At 41.1% G+C, this 18,653-nt stretch overlaps 1 pseudogene; it reads left to right on the forward strand.

Annotated features, from left to right (window-relative positions):
* The first annotated feature begins 4,258 nt into the window (after positions 1 to 4,258).
* Positions 4,259 to 17,964, forward strand: LOC112303531 (ferritin light chain pseudogene; annotated as a pseudogene).
* The last annotated feature ends 689 nt before the right edge of the window (positions 17,965 to 18,653 follow it).

Genomic DNA, 18,653 nt, shown 5'->3' on the forward strand with positions numbered 1-18,653 from the left:
CCAAATTCATTTATTAGGTCGAGTAGTTTTTTGGTGGAGTCTATAGGGTTTTCCATGTACACTATCATGTCGTCTGCAAACAGTGACAGTTTCATTTCCTCCTTTCCAATTAGGATGCCTTTTATTGCTTTTTCTTGTCTGATTGCTGTGGCTAGGACTTCCAATACTATGTTGAATAGGAGTGGTGAGAGAGGGCATCCTTGTCTTGTTCCTAATCTTAGTGGGAAACCTCTAAGTTTTTGTCCATTGAGTGTGATGTTGGCTGTAGGTCTCTCATATATGGCCTTTATGATGTTGAGGACTGCTCCCTTTATTCCCACTTTGCTGAGTGTTTTTATCAGAAATGGGTGCTGTATCTTATCAAATGCTTTTTCCGCATCTATTGATATGATCCTGTGATTTTTGTCTTTGCAGTTATTGATGTGATGTATTATGTTTATTGATTTGCGAATATTGTACCATCCTTGCATCCCTGGGATGAATCCCACTTGGTCATGGTGGATGATCTTTTTAATGTATTGCTGGATGCGGTTTGCTAATATTTTGTTGAGAATTTTAGCGTCTATGTTCATCAGCGATATTGGCCTGAAGTTTTCTTTCTTCGTTGTGTCTTTATCTGGTTTTGGGATTAGGATGATGCTGGCTTCATAAAAAGAGTTTGGGAGTCTTCCATCAGTTTGAATTTTTTCGAATAGTCTGTGAAGGATAGGGGTTAGCTCTTCCTTAAATGCTTTGTGGAATTCTCCTGTGAAACCATCTGGTCCAGGGCTTTTGTGTGATGGGAGTTTTTTGATGACTGCTTCAATTTCCTCTGCTGTTATTGGTCTGTTCAGGTTTTCTGCTTCTTCTTCATTCAGTTTTGGAAGATTATATTTTTCTAGAAATGTGTCCATATCATCTAGGTTTTCAAATTTCTTAGCATACAGTTCCACATAGTAATTTCTTACAATCCTTTGTATTTCTGTGTTATCAGTTGTAATCTCTCCACTTTCATTTCTAATTCTGTTTATTTGGATCCTCTCTCTTTTCTTCTTGATGAGCCTACTTAAAGGCTTGTCGATTTTGTTTATCTTTTCAAAGAACCAGCTCCTGGATTCATTGATCCTTAGAATTGTGCTTTTAGTCTCTATGTCATTTAACTCTGCTCTGATCTTGGTTATTTCCTTCCTTCTGCTTGCTCTGGGCTGTCTTTGTTGTTATTCCTCCAGTTCTTGAAGGTGTAGCCTTAGGTTGTTTGTTTGAAATGTTTCTATCTTCTTAAGGTAGGCCTGTATTGCTATGATCTTCCCTCTCAGGACTGCCTTTGCTGTGTCCCATAGGTTTTGGGTTGTTGTGAGTTCATTTTCATTTGTTTCCAGGAAGTTGTTGATTTCTTCCCTAATCTCATTCTTGACCCATTCATTGTTTAATAGCATGCTATTCAGTCTCCATGATTTTGAGTGTTTTGGGTTTCTTCCTTTGGGGTTGGTTTCTAGTTTCAGTCCCTTGTGGTCAGAGAAAATGCTTGATATGATTTCAATTTTCTTGAATTTGTTGAGGCTTGCTTTGTGTCCTATCATGTGGTCTATGTTTGAAAAAGTTCCATGGACACTTGAAAAGAATGTGTATTTTGCTTCTTTGGAATGAAAAGCTCTGTATATATCAGTTAAGTCCATTTCCTCTAGGGTATTGTTAAGTGACACAATATCTTTGTTGATATTTTGTTTGGAAGACCTGTCCATTTTTGATAGTGGGGTGTTAAAGTCCCCTACTATAATTGTGTTGTTGTCAATATCTTTCTTGAAGTCCTCCAAGAGTTTCTTAATGTATTTGGGTGCTCCTATGTTGGGTGCATATATATTTACAATGTCTATGGTTTTCTTGGTGGATTCTTCCTTTGAGTATTATGAAGTGACCTTCTGGGTCTCTCTTTATGGCCCTTCTTTGGAAGTCTATTTTGTCTGATATTAGTATTGCTACCCCTGCTTTTTTTTCCTGTCCATTTGATTGGAAAATTTGTTTCCAGCCCTTCACTTTCAGTCTGTGTAAGTCTTTTGTCCTGAGATGGGTCTCTTGTAGGCAGCATATGTGTGGGTCATGTTTTCTCATCCATTCAGCTATTCTATGTCTTTTCATGGAGCATTTAATCCATTTACATTTAAGGTTATTATCGATAGGTAGTTATTCATTGCCATTATTTCCTACCTGTGTTCCTCTCTCTTTCTCTTTTCCTTCCTTGCCTTAAAGCAGTCCCTTCAGCATCTCTTGCAGAGCTGGTTTGGTGGAGCTGTATTCTTTTAGACTTCTTTTGTCTGGGAAGCTCTTTATTTGGTCTTCTATCTTGATTGAGAGCCTTGCTGGGTAAAGTAGTCTTGGTTGGAGGCCTCTGGTTCTCATTACTTGGAATATTTTTTTGCCATTCTCTTCTGGCTTGGAGCGTTTCCATTGAGAAGTCAGTTGCTAACCTTATTGGGGCTCCCTTGTATGTTACTTCCTTTTTCTCCCTTGCTGCCTTTAAGATCCTCTCTTTGTCTTGGAAATTTGCCATTTTAATTATGATGTGTCTTGCAGTGGGTCTCTTTGGGTTCCTCTTGCTTGGGACTCTCTGTGATTCCTGGATTTGGGTGACTTTTTCTCTCCTCAGATTAGGGAAATTTTCCATCATTACTTTTTCAAACAGGTTTTCTATCCCTTGCTCTTCTTCTTCTCCTTCTGGTATTCCTATTATACGGATATTGTTACGTTTCATGTTGTCTTGCATTTCCCTTATTGCCTCTTCATTCTTTCTGAGCCTCTTTTCCTTTTCTTGCTCCTTCTGGGTGTTTTTTTCTACTTTATCCTCCAGCTCGCTGATCCGATCCTCTGCTTCATCAAGTCTGCTTTTAATTCCTTCTACTGTGTTCTTCAATTCAGAAATTGTATTCTTCATTTCCTCTTGGCTCTTGTTGATATTTTCTATTTCCTTTTTCATGTTGATATAGTTTGCAGTGAGTTCATTGTCGTTTCCTTGTAGTTTCTGGTAGTTCTCTTTGAGCTCAGAGAGCTCAGTGAGCTTCCTGATGACCATTGCTTTGAACTCAGTATCTGATAGTTGACTTGCCTCTTTTTCGGTTAGTATTCTTTCTGAGACTTCCTCCTTTCCTTTCATTTGGGAATTGTTTCTTTGTCTTCCCATTGTTTGTGAGGCTCTTCTTGTTGGCCTCTGCTTCTTAAATTGCTTTGTTCTGAATCCCTGGGTTTATGATATGAACTTCTATGGTAGAATGCCAATGGGATTCGGTGGTGCTGTCTCCTTACTCTCCTGTGCTCACTGGTCTTGAGCTGACGTTTATGTGTTTAACACGGTCTAACTCTAGTCTTTTCAGCACTCCAGCTTTTGTTGTCGCACCTGTGGGAAAAATAGAAAGGGGGCAGAAAGAAAAGGAAAAAAGAAAAAAAAAAACCAAAGATGGGAAGGAGCGAAAAAGGAAATAGGAAAGGAGGAAAGGAAGGAAGGAGGGAAGAAGGATTAAAGAAAGATCGGAGGCAAGATATGAAGGAATTTTAACAAAAGTTAAAACATAGAAATAGATAAAAGAAGGCAGGAAGAAGACATAAAAATGGTAAAGGATGGGAGGAAGAAGGAATGAAAGAAAAAAAAGAGAGAGAGAGGAAGAAGGAGTTCAGGGGGAAAGGAAAAGGAAAAAAAAAAATCTTCTGTTGGCTTTAAACCGTTCAGGTTATTTCTGCTGTTGTCCTGTCTGTGCAACGGGAGGGGGTGGTTGGAAGGATTGGTTTCACTTTTCTTCCTTCCTGGGTCACACTCTTCACTGTTTTGTAGGTGTGGTCCCTGGCAGGCAATCAGGCCATTGATCAGCCAATCCAGCAGCTTTGTTCTTGGGACACGCGAGCGGCCGCTCCAGCCGCTTTGGCTCGGGACGCGCGCCCAGCAGGGGAATCCAGCCGCTTCGGGTTTGTGACTTTATTTGGGCTCTGAGCGCGGCCGACCGATCCAGCTGCCCAGGCTAGGGAGGCTGGCGCGCCGCAGCTGCTGGTTCAGCCTCCTTGGTGTTACGACACTCGCCAGCCTCTTTGTGCTTGGGAAACGCGCATCCAGCCAGCCCTACGCTTGGTGAGCGCGCAGCCCGCCGCCGAGCCAGAGGCTATAGGCTTGGGGGCCCGATCCAGCCGCCCGGGGCTTGAGACTCTCGGGCGGGCGGGGCCACCCTGGGACCGAATCACGCGGTACTCGGTTCCGAGGTTTTGGGTCTGTGGGTGGAGCAGCTAGCCTCAGCTCCAAATGATCTCGGAGGTTTCAGGTGTGGGCGCCCCTCCGGGGTTTCATGTATGGGCCCGGTTCGCTAATCTGCGCGTGCGCGACCGCGTGCAACCAGACCTCAGGTGAGCGCCGGTGCTGTTTATCCCGCGTTCCGCGTTCGCAGTCCAGGGGCGGAGGGGGGAGGGGCGCCAGGGGCCTCGGCCACCACCGAGAGTTCTCTAACTAGCCCCTGAGTGTCTCTATTTTCTTTTTCTTTTTGAGAAATTCCTCCTTTTCAAGCCCCCCTGGTCCAATCAAGCACCTGGCTGCTCACAGCGCAGCCTGGCCCTCTCCCAAGACTCCTGTAGCAGCCCCTGTGCCAGGGCTGGCGCTTTTGCCGCCCTTGTACCGCACGGTCCCGGTTCCGGGGGACCTTATTGTCCTTGAGCACTCTTCTTACCGTCAGATCTTTCAATGTCCTCTATCTTTGGTCTCTGATCTTCGTATATGCTGGAATACTGTTGGCTGTTCGCTCTGCTCCTCAGATCAGCTAGGTATTTCCCTGGCGTTGCGGGGAAGTGGATTCCGCTCCCACCTATGTTGCCGCCATCTTCCCCTTAATGGTTTCTATATCCTTTTTCATGCTGTTGTAATTCTCAGTAAGTTCCTTGAGCATCCTTATAACCACTTTTTGAACTCTATATCTGACAAATTGCTTGACTCTATTTTATGTAGCTTTTTTTTCTGGAGATTTCCTTTGTTTTTTCATTTGGGGCATGTTTCTTTGTCTCCCCACTTTAGCTGCCTCTTTGTGTTTTTTAAAAGTTAGGTAGATATGCTACATCATCCAGTCTTGGTAGGGTGAGCTTATACAGAAGATGTCCTGTGGGTAATCCAGGAATGTCTCTTCCATGGGTTAAGTGGGCCCTCCTGTTGTAATTGAATCTTGATTGCTATTGGCACATTTGTGAATTGGGTTGACTTTCAGGCTGGCTGATTGTGAAGGTCAACCTTGACCAAAGTGTATGAGTTGTTCTTCAGGTGCTGACCACATAAAACAGAATTCACCTCAGTAGGTTCTGGTGACTGCCAAAATGTCCCTTTGGATATGCAACTTGTGAGCTAATTGGGTCCTGCTTTGATGTTATCTGAAGCTAACCCCTGTGTGTGTTGGTTCCGAGGCCCCTTGGGAGGGACTCTGGTGTGGGCCAAAGTCAGATGCTGCCTGTGACTGTCCCATGGGAACCAGTTTGGAGCTACAAAGCAGTCAGTAGTGGCTGCTGCTGGTCCTGGATGTGTGTGGGGAAAACCGAGCCGCATACCAAGGTCAGCTTTTATCAGCACTGGGCCTATAGAAAGATGAGCAAAATTCTTAAGGCATGCCTATATCTGCCTTTGCCTATCTTTGTCTACTTTTGCCTGCTTTGGCCTGCCAGCTGCCTGTTAGGCTCAGTCACTGAAAGAGCCTCTGGCAGTACTCGAGTTGCATGAGGCAGGTTCTCAGTGAGTTACCAGGAAGGGATGAGTTGTGTTCACCAGATTGATAAAGCTTCAAGCTCAGTGCCAGTGCTGGGTATGAGGGTACTCAGTAAATGTCCCAAAGTATACCAAATCTACCTGTCACCTGCTGGGTGACTGCATGTTTTTCTGTTGGGACAGGGTCTCAAGGAGTTATCAGGGTGAGTCCAGCAGAGTTTACCAGGCCCAAACAGAGAAAGATATGGCCATGTGAAGGGAGGGCTCTGCACTTGTTGGTATGAGAGGGGAAAATGTTCCCAACCCTAGAGCCACAGAACTCAGTCTGTCCCAGATTCTGCCAGGAGCTAGATCTCAGCAGGATAGGGCTGCTGGGAGTCTGGAGGATGGGGCTAGTGAATCTCCAGTGAGGGGGAGTGACCCTTACCCCAGAGCCACACAACTAAGTCTGTCCCAGATTCCACCCAGATCTTGCCAGAGTGGAATCTGCAGGAGTTGGTAGGGTGGGGCCACTGTGATCCCAGAGAGTGCAGTTAATGATCTCCCATGAGGGGGTAGTACCAGTCAGGTTCATGGGAAAGTGGGAGAAATGACCCCTGTCCCAAAGCCACACAACTTGGTGTCTGACACCCCCTTATTCTGCCCAGACCTGTATATTCCTGTCCAGGCAGCTTACTCCTTAGCAGAGTGCAAGCTCTGCAGGATGGTATGAGAGGAAGTCCAGATGGTAGAGCTATTGGTTTCCCCAGGCTGATGCCATATGGTTAGAGGGAGTGCTCCATTCTAGAAAGATGGTGTCTGTGTTTGGGGAGGGACTCAGCACAGGGATCCTGGTGACTATCTCTTCAGCTCTGTCCCCAGAGCCACATATCCCAGTATTTCCTCATGTGACTCTAGTCTTCTCTGCCCTCCCTCTCCCGGCTGCAAACAAGATTTTGTGCATTGGCCCTTTAATTGGGCACCTCTGTCTCTAGTGAACTCCAGTCTCTCCTTGGTGGACAGAAACCTCACCAATTTTCACAGCCAGATGTTATGTGAGTGCCTTTTCCTGGCTTCGGTGCTTTGGACTGTGGAGCCCGGCTTGAGTTGAGGCCATATGTTTCTCAGTGGGAACCTTTGCAGCTGAGATATTCCTCTGGAAACTCAGCTAATGTTGTGGGAGCAGGGTCAGTCCTTTTCACATCTCCACCCTTCCTACCAGCATCAATGTGGCTGCTTCTCTAAATCCTTTGCTATAAGACTTTGTTAGTTAGTCATCACTTGGTTATCCAGGTTGATTGGCCTATATTTTAGTTGTAATTCCAGTTTTGTCATGGGAGGAGGTGAGTGCATCATCCACCTACTCTATCACTATCCTGGATTCCAAAATGTTTTAGTTTTGGAAAAATCAAATTTGTCTATTTTGTCTTTCATTGCTTGTGTTATTGATGTCATATCTAAGAAAATATTGCCACATTCAAGGTCATAAATATTTACTTTTATGTCTTCTTCTAAGAATTTTATAGCTGTGGCTCTTCTGTATAAGTCTGTGATTTATTTTGAGTTAAATTTTGTATGTGATGTGAAGGAAGGGTCAAAGTTCATTTTTTTTTTTTGCATGTGTATATCCATTTGTACAGCACAACAGATTTATCTGGTTTTGTAGACCGCATTAAAAAAAATAGTCTGTGTAGAACATGTGGGCAGTTGGGGAGAGGGCTATTTCTCACAAACTAAATCATTTTAAAAGGTATGATATGCAGTATTCAAACAACATGACAGTAGAAGGTGGTAATCAATGTCTGAGTTGGAAGATAAAGCAATCAGGGAGACCAACAAGATTTATTTAATGGTATTAAATGGTTAATGTACTTGCACCTAGCCACTTAATAGTTATTCAGCCATAGATGCCTGGACTTTAGATGTCTGTCTGTGATACATCCAGATGCAGACAGTCTGTTTGGAGATACCTGAAAAAATATATAATGAGGTTTGGTTTGTGGTAAGATTTGCAAGTATCTGACACTGTTTTTAAGGTGGAATATTCTAATGCAGTTGTTATGTGGAAGAGACAGTGAAATTCTTGGTTTCTTTGTGTGAAAGGGACTTAAGACATCTCTAAGCAGGATATAGGCTTTAAAACCTATTATACTTCCCTGCTATAAAGGAGGCATCTATTCATTCAAAGACAATGAGTATATTTGACAATGAAAAGACATTTGGAATGAGTACAACAGAATAAAAACATACAATGTTTACATTAATATTTTTCACCGAGAATTCTCATAATTTTCCTCCTTTCCTCATTTCATAGAGACTTTTTTTTTTTTTCTAAAAGTGAAGAAAACCATTTTCCTCAAGGGTGTGACAGAGTTCCCGAATCCCCGAATCTTACTCCTGGCCCTACTTGGCCATTTGCAGGTTCAGTGCACTATCTCCTCAAGTGCAAGACAAGGCGACTGCAATTGCTAGTCTAGGATGAAAAACCATGTTCACTAGATACCTTACAGGGTCCTGGGCTTATACCATCATCAATGTTGGGGTAACTTCTCTTAAAGCTGAACTAATCATATATTCTATTTAAAATTTTATTTCATGGTTTTAGTATTGTTTACCTGAAAAAAGAAACGGAGATAGAACAAATTTGAATTGTTCAAAAACTTAAATCGCATGTTATTCTTTATTGTGCTTATTTACACTTTTATTGCATAATTAATATAGCACATTATGGCCCCAGTTAACACTGTTTTCTACATATTAGTCATTTTGGCTAGGTGACATTTTCTTGATATTATGGCCAAAAACTCTAGTGGGTATATTTTTTAATTTGGTGAGTGATTCATGTGCACACTAACATATTCTCCTTCTCTAATTTACAGCCAATAAATAAAGGCCATCATGAAGTATATTTTCAGCCAGTGACAGCCCCAGTACTATACACCTTTAAGTGCAATTAGCTATCCTGTTCTTATTAGAGAGGTTCCCCAGGACACTGGTAATGCAAACATTTCTTTCAAATACAACAGGTACTTAGTTTCTCAGCAAAACATTGTGCCAGGGATAATTTATCAGTTAATTTCCAACCCCCTCCAAGCAATGCATATGGAAATGATTAATGATTATACCTTTATTTTTATTTCTTTTGGAACTGCCATCCCTGACTATTTACAGAAGATCATTATATTTTTATAGATATTAAGCCCATCTGCTGAATCAGCAAAGCAAAGAGCTCTTGCACTTTCACTGATTAGAGCTGCATCTTTTTGACATTGCAAAGAACGATTACCCAATCACTTGGGGGGGGGGCATGGACAGGAAGACTCTGTGTGTTTTAAATGAGGGTAAATACAGTGGAAGGTTTTAAAATATTGATGTTATAAGCTGTAATAAAATGGACCTCCAAGGCAGTCCTACTCCCTAAAAATCCCTCAAACACAATACTTCTCCAAATGAGATTTTGCTATTTTAACTTTAAAACTGGAAGCCAAGAGTTGTAAGCAGTTTTCATAGGCTTCCTCCTTCATGTATGTCATCTCCTTCCTTATGTACTGTTCCCCTGATGACATTAGTTTTCCAAGCCCAGCTTGTAGGTCTCTTTCATTTCAGCTTTGATATCACATCCCTTCTCAATGAGTCCTATTATGCTCATTCAAATATCCATCTTGTCCTGAGAAACCTCAGCATCATCTGCCTTTTTGTATTGAGATACAAAAGACTCTACATTTAATTTTTAAACATTTTTTCACATTAAAAAATCATATTACCCAAGTTGGGGGCTGGACAGTTCTTGAGATTATATGTTCTTATCACATGTCCTACTATTAAGCTCTTATTGAATGGAGCTGTTTTAGCAGACAGGATTTGATTTGAGTTCTTATAGACACAAATACGCAACATAGTTAGGTAGATAACCTAGGATTCAATTCCGCAGGTTACCCTTTATGTTTGGGCTTGGAAGAAACTACAGCAGGTCCTCGAATAATGTCTTTCTGTTCAAATTTATTTCTTTATAATGCTAATTAGGTACCATAGGAACTTCACTCTTGTTTATATCAATTAGCCTATGGTAAATTTGGTTTCATTTATATATCATTTGGCTTAAATTCACAGAACCTATCTACAACGTTAAGTGAGGACTTTCTATACATGTTCTGGTATAGTAGAGGGAAAACTTGCCTTGGCTCTCTTCTCATGGAATCTTCCTCTTGGATAGAATTTATCTGTAGGCTTATATTGGAGGGGGTTCTAATAGATGATCTCTTTGGTCCTTTGTAAACTTAACCTTGAATTTCAGAGACATGGTTGGTAAGAGGATAAGACTGACTAGTCCTGGATGCCAGTCCAGTAGGTAGAGTGTGACATATACCACAACCACAGATGGCTGTGTGGTGGAAAGTAGTAAGTAAGTTACAGAAGGTAGGTATACAGCCATGCTGTGGAGTCTGAAGTGTGTGAAGGTGCACAGGAGTGGCGCTGGGGAGCAGGGCTAATGAGTACTTCTCAAAGACCAGAGGGTATCTGTTCTCTGCTGTGCCCTTCTACCATCCCCTCCAGAAGTAGCCTGCCTTGCGACTACTAGCATGAATATGGTCAGGGACTTATGTGTCTCATCAATTCTATTCCAGAATGAAGCACTGACAAATGACAAATGCTAGAATTTTTTCAAGGCATCGTGTCATGTCATATGAATAATGCACCTGAATGTATGGATACACTGCTCTCCATCCCCTCCTGTCTCATTTTCACCACAAAGTGTGATTGTCCTTAGACTTAGGACCATTTGTTGCTCTCCTCCCTGCTCAGGGAAACAAATGGGCTAATGGGGTGTTGATCAAAATTGAGCTGGTAGTTTAAGATTCACACAGAACCATGGAATGCTTCTTATCTACCAACTCCTGATGAATATAAAATTAAAATCATGGAACAGTCCAAGTCTATTTTGTGGGCTGAGATGGAGTTAAGGGGGCTTAAGAATCATTGTTCAACTTCTTTGGTTTTGATTACCCCTCTATACAAAAAATGCCACTTTCAGAAAACCCTTTTTTTAGATTAAGTATTTCATAGAAGCAGAAAATATGTGAGAGAAATTGTCTTGTACCAGTAAGAAAGCCTCGACCAAATGTGGTTACCTAGAGTTCAGAGCCTAGTGTTCAGTACCTTGCAGAGCCTTCAGACTCTGGAGTTCTTGCTGCTGCCTTTCCTTACACACCCTTTTCTCATTATCCCAATCTAATCACATTCTACTTGTGGTTCATATTGCATATCTGTGGTGAAATTTGCAGTGATCCCTCCAGCTCTCACAAGGACACTCCTCACTGATTTCATAATACTCATCCTCACCATAACACTCATGATGACTCTTACCCTTATTTAATCTCCTATCACTTTCTAACTGTCTCATTTGTGCATACCTGAAGTTTCTGGTGACATGTAGATCCATCAAAGCTGGGAGACTATAGTAAAACTTTCTTTGTGGCCTCCTAATAGTCAGGCACACTGAAAATTATAGTGTTTAACTGAGTTAGAGAGTATGAAAGGGATAGATATTTGCCAAAGAGAAGGTATCCGAGATGGAAAACATTTACTTTTTTGGCAACTAACAAGTCATCACTTGTTAATTTAATAAAAAATATATAATTTTTTCACTTTCACTATCTTTCTGATGCCAAACTCTTTTCCCAATGAAGTCTAATTCTCTCTCTCCATGGTGTATTAATTCTTGCTATCTTGAAATGACATTCAGTTACAATGACAAAGCAATCTAGACAGCCACATGCTGCATCATTTATTTCTTATATCCATTTCAAACTATTCTCTTTCCAAGTCTCTGGGAATGCATATATTCTATTTATGTACTGAATCTGGATGTTTATTTTCTAAAGAAACTTGGTATTCCAGAATGCTGCTTTACAAAATGGTTTGCACTTAGAATTTCAGTGGGATAGCTTCTGAAAATGAAGACCAGACTAGTTATTCCTGAATTCTGTTTAGAAACAATGATATCTAACACTTCTTAAAGAACAACAGAAAGGTGATACTTATCAAGGGAATGGTTTGCTTTTGATCTTTTTTGGCTGCTCTGAGTTTCTGAGACTATAAATGAGATTATGACTCTTGCTGATCTGAATTACTAAATATTTCTTCAGTTCATCCATTCCTTTTCATGCCAATTACCATTTTTAAAAACTATTTCCTGGATTGGTGAAGCAGTTTCCTCTTAGGTCTCCTTCCCTTCCTGCACTCTTGTGCTCTAAGTTACAACTACCAGGGAGCCACCAGAGTGATATGAGGGGGGACCCCCAAAAAGTCTGGACTTACCTTCTGGAAGGTGGGCCACTTCTAGTACAGGCTTCCTTCACTAGGTGAGTGTTCTAGGCACCCATCTGTATCAGTGTACCAGCTGGCATTGTTGTGAGAGGCTGTTTGGCTTCAGTGAAAATTTTTTGAGGACTCTTTCAAAATATTTGCCCATCTTATGATGGGTGATTTATGAGTGGCCCTGCACATGCAGCGCTGAATGTTCAGCAATTTTTGACCAAAAACAGCATGACCCCCATTCCCCATCCTCCCTATTCACGTGATCTCACCCTGAGCCACTTTTTTTTTGTTTCACTGGATGAAAAAAGTCCTCAAAGGGAAACATTTTGTTGATGTGGAAGAGGTGAAACAAAAAACGGTAGAAGCACCAAAAGGCATCAAAATCAATGAGTTCAAAAACTATTTTGAGCAGTGGGGAAAGTGTCCCGATAGGTGTATTGCATCAAATGGAGAGTACTTTGAAGGTGACTGAAGTTTAAACATGTAAGAATAAACACACAAATTTTTAGAAATAAATTCCAATTTTTTGGGTCCTCTCCTTCATATTTCTAAAACAAAACTCTGTCACCCTGCTTAAAACTTTGATGAGTTTTTAGCTCTCCTCTTTCCATGGGATAGAATACAAAGACTCATGTTCCCCCCCTGTTTTCTGTCCAGGTCTGTAGCCTGTCACTCTTCAACTCTTTATGCTCTAGTGACACCAAACTGCTAATAATGTAGTCCTCATCTCTGTGCTTTTCAGGGTCTTCCTCTCTACCCAAAACACTTTTTTCTTCCTCCTGAGTGTTTCATTCTGATTTACTATTTATGATTTGTCTCACATTCTATTCCTTCTTGGCTATGTCCCTGATCTTTGCCTGTCTTTAGGTGCCTCCGCCATAAGCTGTCTTGGTACTTAACATCAAGTGACTATGTAATTCTTGAGGACAATGTCTGCATCTGAGGCGATGTAGCACAATTCTTAAATGCACAGTCTCTGGAGCCAAACTGTCAGGGTCTAAATCCTGGCCTCACACCACTGACTAGATATAGTGCCCCCACCCCATCCTGTCTCATTTTTACAATGAAGTATGACCTTCCTTAAACTTGCACAAGTTTCTTGCCCTTCCTATTCCTCAGTTTTCTCATCTGTGAAATGGGAATAATAGTGCTTCCTCAGAGGGTTGCTGTGATGAAAAAATAGTAATACATGTGCAGTGGTTAGAATGCTTCCTGGAATCGTGTAAGGACTTAAACATAACTGTAATTATTATTTGTATACTCAGAATCTAGCACAGTACCTGGTCCAAAGTAGGAAATGTCTCATAGGTTTATTTGATGCAAAGCATTTTTTAATTCAGGTTAAATTCACATAACATAAAATTAACCTTATTGAAGTATAATTTAGTGGTATTTAGTATATTCACAATATTGCATTACCAGCACCTCTGGCCAGTTCCACAACATTTTTATCCCCCCAAAAGGAAATCACATACCCATGTACTCATTAAGTAGTTACTCCCCAGGTTCCCCTCCCAGCAGCTGCAAGTTTCTGATGCATTTCCTACAGGGGATATTACAAAAATGTGATGTAGCTAGACCACAATACAAATAGAGTTGAACTTCAAAAATGCCACAGTCATAAAAGATTAACCATTAGGATTTTAGTTCACACGCCCTGGGCTGATTAGGCCTCAAGAAAGGATTTTCTAAGGCCACCAGTGTGATGCCAAGTGTTCTACTATCATTTTCTTTAAATAATACAAGATTTCTTTGAAGGGGCACAAAAGTAACATTTTTCCTTCAGTCGGGAACTTTAGAAAGAAAGCATTCCATATTGTATAAGACATGCTTAATGCAGTCTGGCCTTTGGAAGGCCACCATCTGAAGTATGTAGTGACAAGAGAGAAGCCTCTAGAGCAGGTATTATTGACAGCACTGTTCCTGTGTGTCACCCCTGGTCCAGTGACTCCAGAATGACATTGGGTCCCTGTTTAAAGAGCTATTCAGGCTATTTACTACCTATCAGCTCAGTCCATGCATATTCATAATTGAGAACAAAACTGCCTTAAAAAGGTCTTTTTGACACTTATTAGGACTCAGCTATAGCTATAGATTTCTCAGTCTTTCCATTGCCAGCTGCTATCACTTTTCTGATCCTTTCAAGTCACGTTCTATGTGTATATGGAGACCATTTCCTGCCTAGTCTCTGTGTGTGTGTGTGTGTGTGTGTGTGTGTGTAAGACTTCTGTGGCAATGAAACTCTATCCCAGTATCAGGCTTATATTGATAATCTGATTACTGGTATTATTTTCCTCATCACACTTTCTATAACTCAGACTGTAGAGACCTAGCTGTTCCCTTGGCTTTGACCTTCTAGATCCTTGAACCTTTATGTACTTATGTTGATTTGGGCCACTGTAGGGGATTTATTACTCAGCCTGCAGTTTCTAGTCTCAGAAAACTGCCTGGGTTTGTCCTCATCCTTAGAAGGTTGACTTTAGCATTGCCTGTATCCTTATGTTAGAAACCTATTTTAGATTTACACCTGACAAGAGATATTGTAACATTCACATTAAAAAATATTTGTTTTTTTTTTAAATTTTTTATTGTTATTCAATTACAGTTGTGTGCCTTTTCTCCCCATCCCTCCACCCCACCCCATCCAAACCCCCCTCCCTCCCTCACCTCCACCCTCCCCCTTGATTTTGTCCATGTGTCCTTTATAGTAGTTCCTCTAATCCCCTCTCCTCACTGTTCCCTCCCCACTCACCCCTGTCCATTGTTAGATTGTTCTTAACTTCAATGTCTCTGGTTATATTTTGTTTCCTTTTTTCTTCTATTTATTATGTTCCAGTTAAAGGTGAGATCAAAACCACAATGAGGTATCATCTCACACCAGTCAGAGTGGCCAACATAAACAAATCCACAAACAAATGTTGGAGAGGATGCGGAGAAAAGGGAACCCTAGTGCACTGTTGGTGGGAATGCAGACTGGTGAGGCCACTGTGGAAAACAGTATGGAATTTCCTCAGAAAACTAAAAATGGAACTGCCTTTTGACCCAGCAATTCCACTGCTGGGATTATACCCTAAGAACTCTGAAACACCAATCCAAAAGAACCTGTGCACCCCAATGTTCATAGCAGCACAATTTACAATAGCCAAGTACTGGAAGCAACCTAAGTGCCCATCAGCAAACGAGTGGATCCAAAAACTATGGTATATTTACACAATGGAATTCTACGCAGCAGAGAGAAAGAAGGAGCTTATACCCTTTGCAACAGCATGGATGGAACTGGAGAACATTATGTTAAGTGAAATAAGCCAGGCAGTGAGGGACAAATACCATATGATCTCACCTTTAACTGGAAAATATTTGTTTTTTAAGTAGGTTATGCAGATTTGAATGTATATATGAGGGGCAAAACTCAAAGAAATTTATTGTACGTGAAGGGTTGTATCATTTAAAAATCTATTAGCAGATTAACATTTATTTTCTAATTAGGGTGATAAAATTCAATCACTACTTTTACTTAATGCCTCATTGTAGGAAGTTTTTCTTAAACTAATGGAATGGATGTATTTCAGACTAAAGGAAATTTTCAGACCCTGGAAATCTACCCTTTTCTTAATTAGATGAGGAGACTGGTAAAACTTCTGGAAAGTAAGGATTTGCCAGCCTCAGTGTTTCTCTGTTGTGCAAAATACATGAAAGGAGAAAAGCCAGAGCTGCCTTTGTACAATTCAGATCTGGGCAGGGTATGTACTGCTGCATGATTTATGTTTGGGAGAAAAATTGCTCTTTTCTGCGGACAGGCCAGAAGGACTAGGTGGCAGAGAGAGCAGCCGCAGGCATGCAGAGGTGCTGGGAGCCATCAGTCAAGCACCTGTGGTGGCTGCTTTCACAGGGTAGAGTCAGCTACACTATGAATGAAGTTGTTCTCATGGGTCAGGCAGGTGCTGAATCTCCCCATGTGGGAGGTTAGGACCAAAATATCCAAAAGGGAGGTGACAGAGTTTAGTGACAGCCTGTGTATTTGATTGCATCGTCTGCTACTTTACAGGATGTTTTCCACTCTGTGCTGCTATTTCCTCACTTACAAAGTGATAGATTAATAATGTCATCTACTTCATAGGTAGAATACCAGGTATGAAATGGTATTCAATGCATTTTAACTAGTATTATTGTGATTATCATTACCCTTGCTACTGGGAATTAGTATATATTTTAGTGGCTAACAACATGGGTCAGGCATTATATTAACTGGGCTTCTGTGCTGGTCCCACCACTTACCAGTTTTTTTTTTTAGCATGGGGTAAGTTGGTTAACCTTTCTGTATCTTGTTTTTCTCATCTGTCTAATGGGGTGACTAGAAGTACCTGTTTCATAGGATAGTTAGGAGAAGTAAATGAGATCAGATACATAAAGCAGTTAACCTAGTGCCTGGTGCATAGTGAGCAGTTGAATATTAGATGCTATTTTATTTTATTTTAAAATATATTTTATTGATTATGCTATTACATTTGGCCCAATTTGCCCCCTTTGCCCCCTTCTGCCTGGTACCCCCCTTTCCCTCCAAAAAATCTATCATTCAGAATCGAAGGGCAGATAAATTGCTTCCCAGACAAGGTAAAACTAAAGGAGTTCATCATCACCAAGTCATTATTATATGAAACGTTAAAGGAACCTATAGAAGAAAAAGATCAAAACTAAATTCTATTTTAATTACCATCATCAATGCAGTCATCATAATAATTAATAATATGAATTGAACCTTGTGATGTTATCTCCAGCACAAGAACTTAGGGGTTCCAAAAGCTTCAGTCAGTCATATACTCTTTCTCTTAATAGAACTCTAATGCTAGAAAATGAATGGCCAATGCCACAGTCTACCAACAGATTCAAGATAGTAGTCCTCTTTCTTCTTGTCTGAATTTCAAAACTTTCCATGGCTTACTTTCTTGAGGGGCTGGAAGAAGACTTTTTATTAGGTCAATAATGGAAAAGAAACACAGAAGAAAAAAAAGAAAATTTATCAGGAGTAAGTTTCTGTGCATCGTCGGTCCTAATAGCCATAATTGCATTTGTCTAGACAGCTTCTGAGACTTTTATGGATGTAAATAAATAAACAAACAAAAGTATGTAATAAATAATATACTATATACATATAGTTTTAACTCCCTAAATGTATCATTTTTGTAATGGCTCTATTGAGATATAACTCACATACCATAAAACTCACCTTTTTAAGTATAAAATTCAGTGATTTTTAGTATTTTTACAATGCTGCAAGACCATCACCACTATCTAACTTCAGAATATTTTTATTATTCCTTCCACAGTGCCCTCCACAGTCCTGAGATCTTTATCTTCAACAGAGTTTGGACAGAACAGACCTAGTGACACCCCTTCTTTCCAACTACCCTCCTATCTCTTTTCTAATCACCACCTTTGGAACCATATCAGCCATCCTCAGCCTCTAAGACCAGCCAACTTGCTGAAGAACCATGAGCTCCCACACTTGTTAGAATTATTCCACTGAGGTGGAGGCTGCCATCAACCACCTGGCCAGTCTGCATCTGCGGGCCTCATATCCCTACCTCTCTCTGGGCTTCTATTTCAACTGTGATGTTGTGGCTCTGCGGGGTGTGGACCATTTCTTCCAAGACTTGGCCAAGGAGAAGCATGAGGATGGTGAGCAGCTCTTAAAGCTGCAAAACCAGCGGGGTGGCCGCATTTTCTTCCAGGATGTGGCAAAGCCTTCCCAAGATGAGTGGGGTAAAACTCAGGACTCTATGAAAGCTGCCGTGAAGATGGAGAAGAACCTGAACCAGGCCCTTTTGGACATGCATTCCCTGGGGTCTGCTCACACAGACCTTCATCTCTGTGACTTCCTGCAGAACCACTTCCTGGATGGGGATGTAAAACTCATGAAGAAGATGGGTTACCACCTGACTAGCCTCCACAGGCTGGCTGGCTCCTGGGATGGGTGAGTATCTCCTCTGAAGGCTCACCTCAAGCAGGATGAAGAAGCCTTTGGAGCCCAGAGGCCTTTGAGGGGCTCTTCTGCATTTCCCTGGAATCTGGCTTTTGCTTGAGCCTCTCCCTGAAACCACTAGGCATCTCCACTGCGGAGTGCTCTCTCCCATGCATTTGACCAAATGGAAACATTAAAGCTTTTTGCAGAAAAAAAGAATATTTTTATTATTCCTTCCAAGAAACCCAAACTCCCCCTTCTCCTCAACCGCTTCCAGGCCTAGACAACCACTAATCTACTTTCTGTCTCTATGAAATTGCCTATTCTGAATATCTCATTCAGAATTATGTAATATGTGACATTTTGTCTGACTTATTTCACTTACCATGTTTTCAAGGTTCATGCTGTAGCATGTGTTAGAACTTTATTCCTTTTTATGGTTGAATATTTCATTGTCTAATGCTTTGTGATGTTTAAGTAATTTGCACCTTAACCCTTCAACTTATTCAATGTCCTCAGGGCATCTTTTCTCTCTTCTTTCTATAATAGAAAGGGTTTTCAGGACTCCCAGGCACTGTGGGGCACATGGGAAGGAGTGGATAGCAGAGATTGTTCAGGCACATTACCATCAAATGCTTAGATCTTAGCTCTGTATGCAGTCACAGACATTACAGACCTATCCAATAGTTTCTTTCATATTCATAG

Source organism: Desmodus rotundus, chromosome X (genome assembly GCF_022682495.2).
Source record: "Desmodus rotundus isolate HL8 chromosome X, HLdesRot8A.1, whole genome shotgun sequence".
In the NCBI taxonomy this organism is placed as follows: domain Eukaryota; kingdom Metazoa; phylum Chordata; class Mammalia; order Chiroptera; family Phyllostomidae; genus Desmodus; species Desmodus rotundus.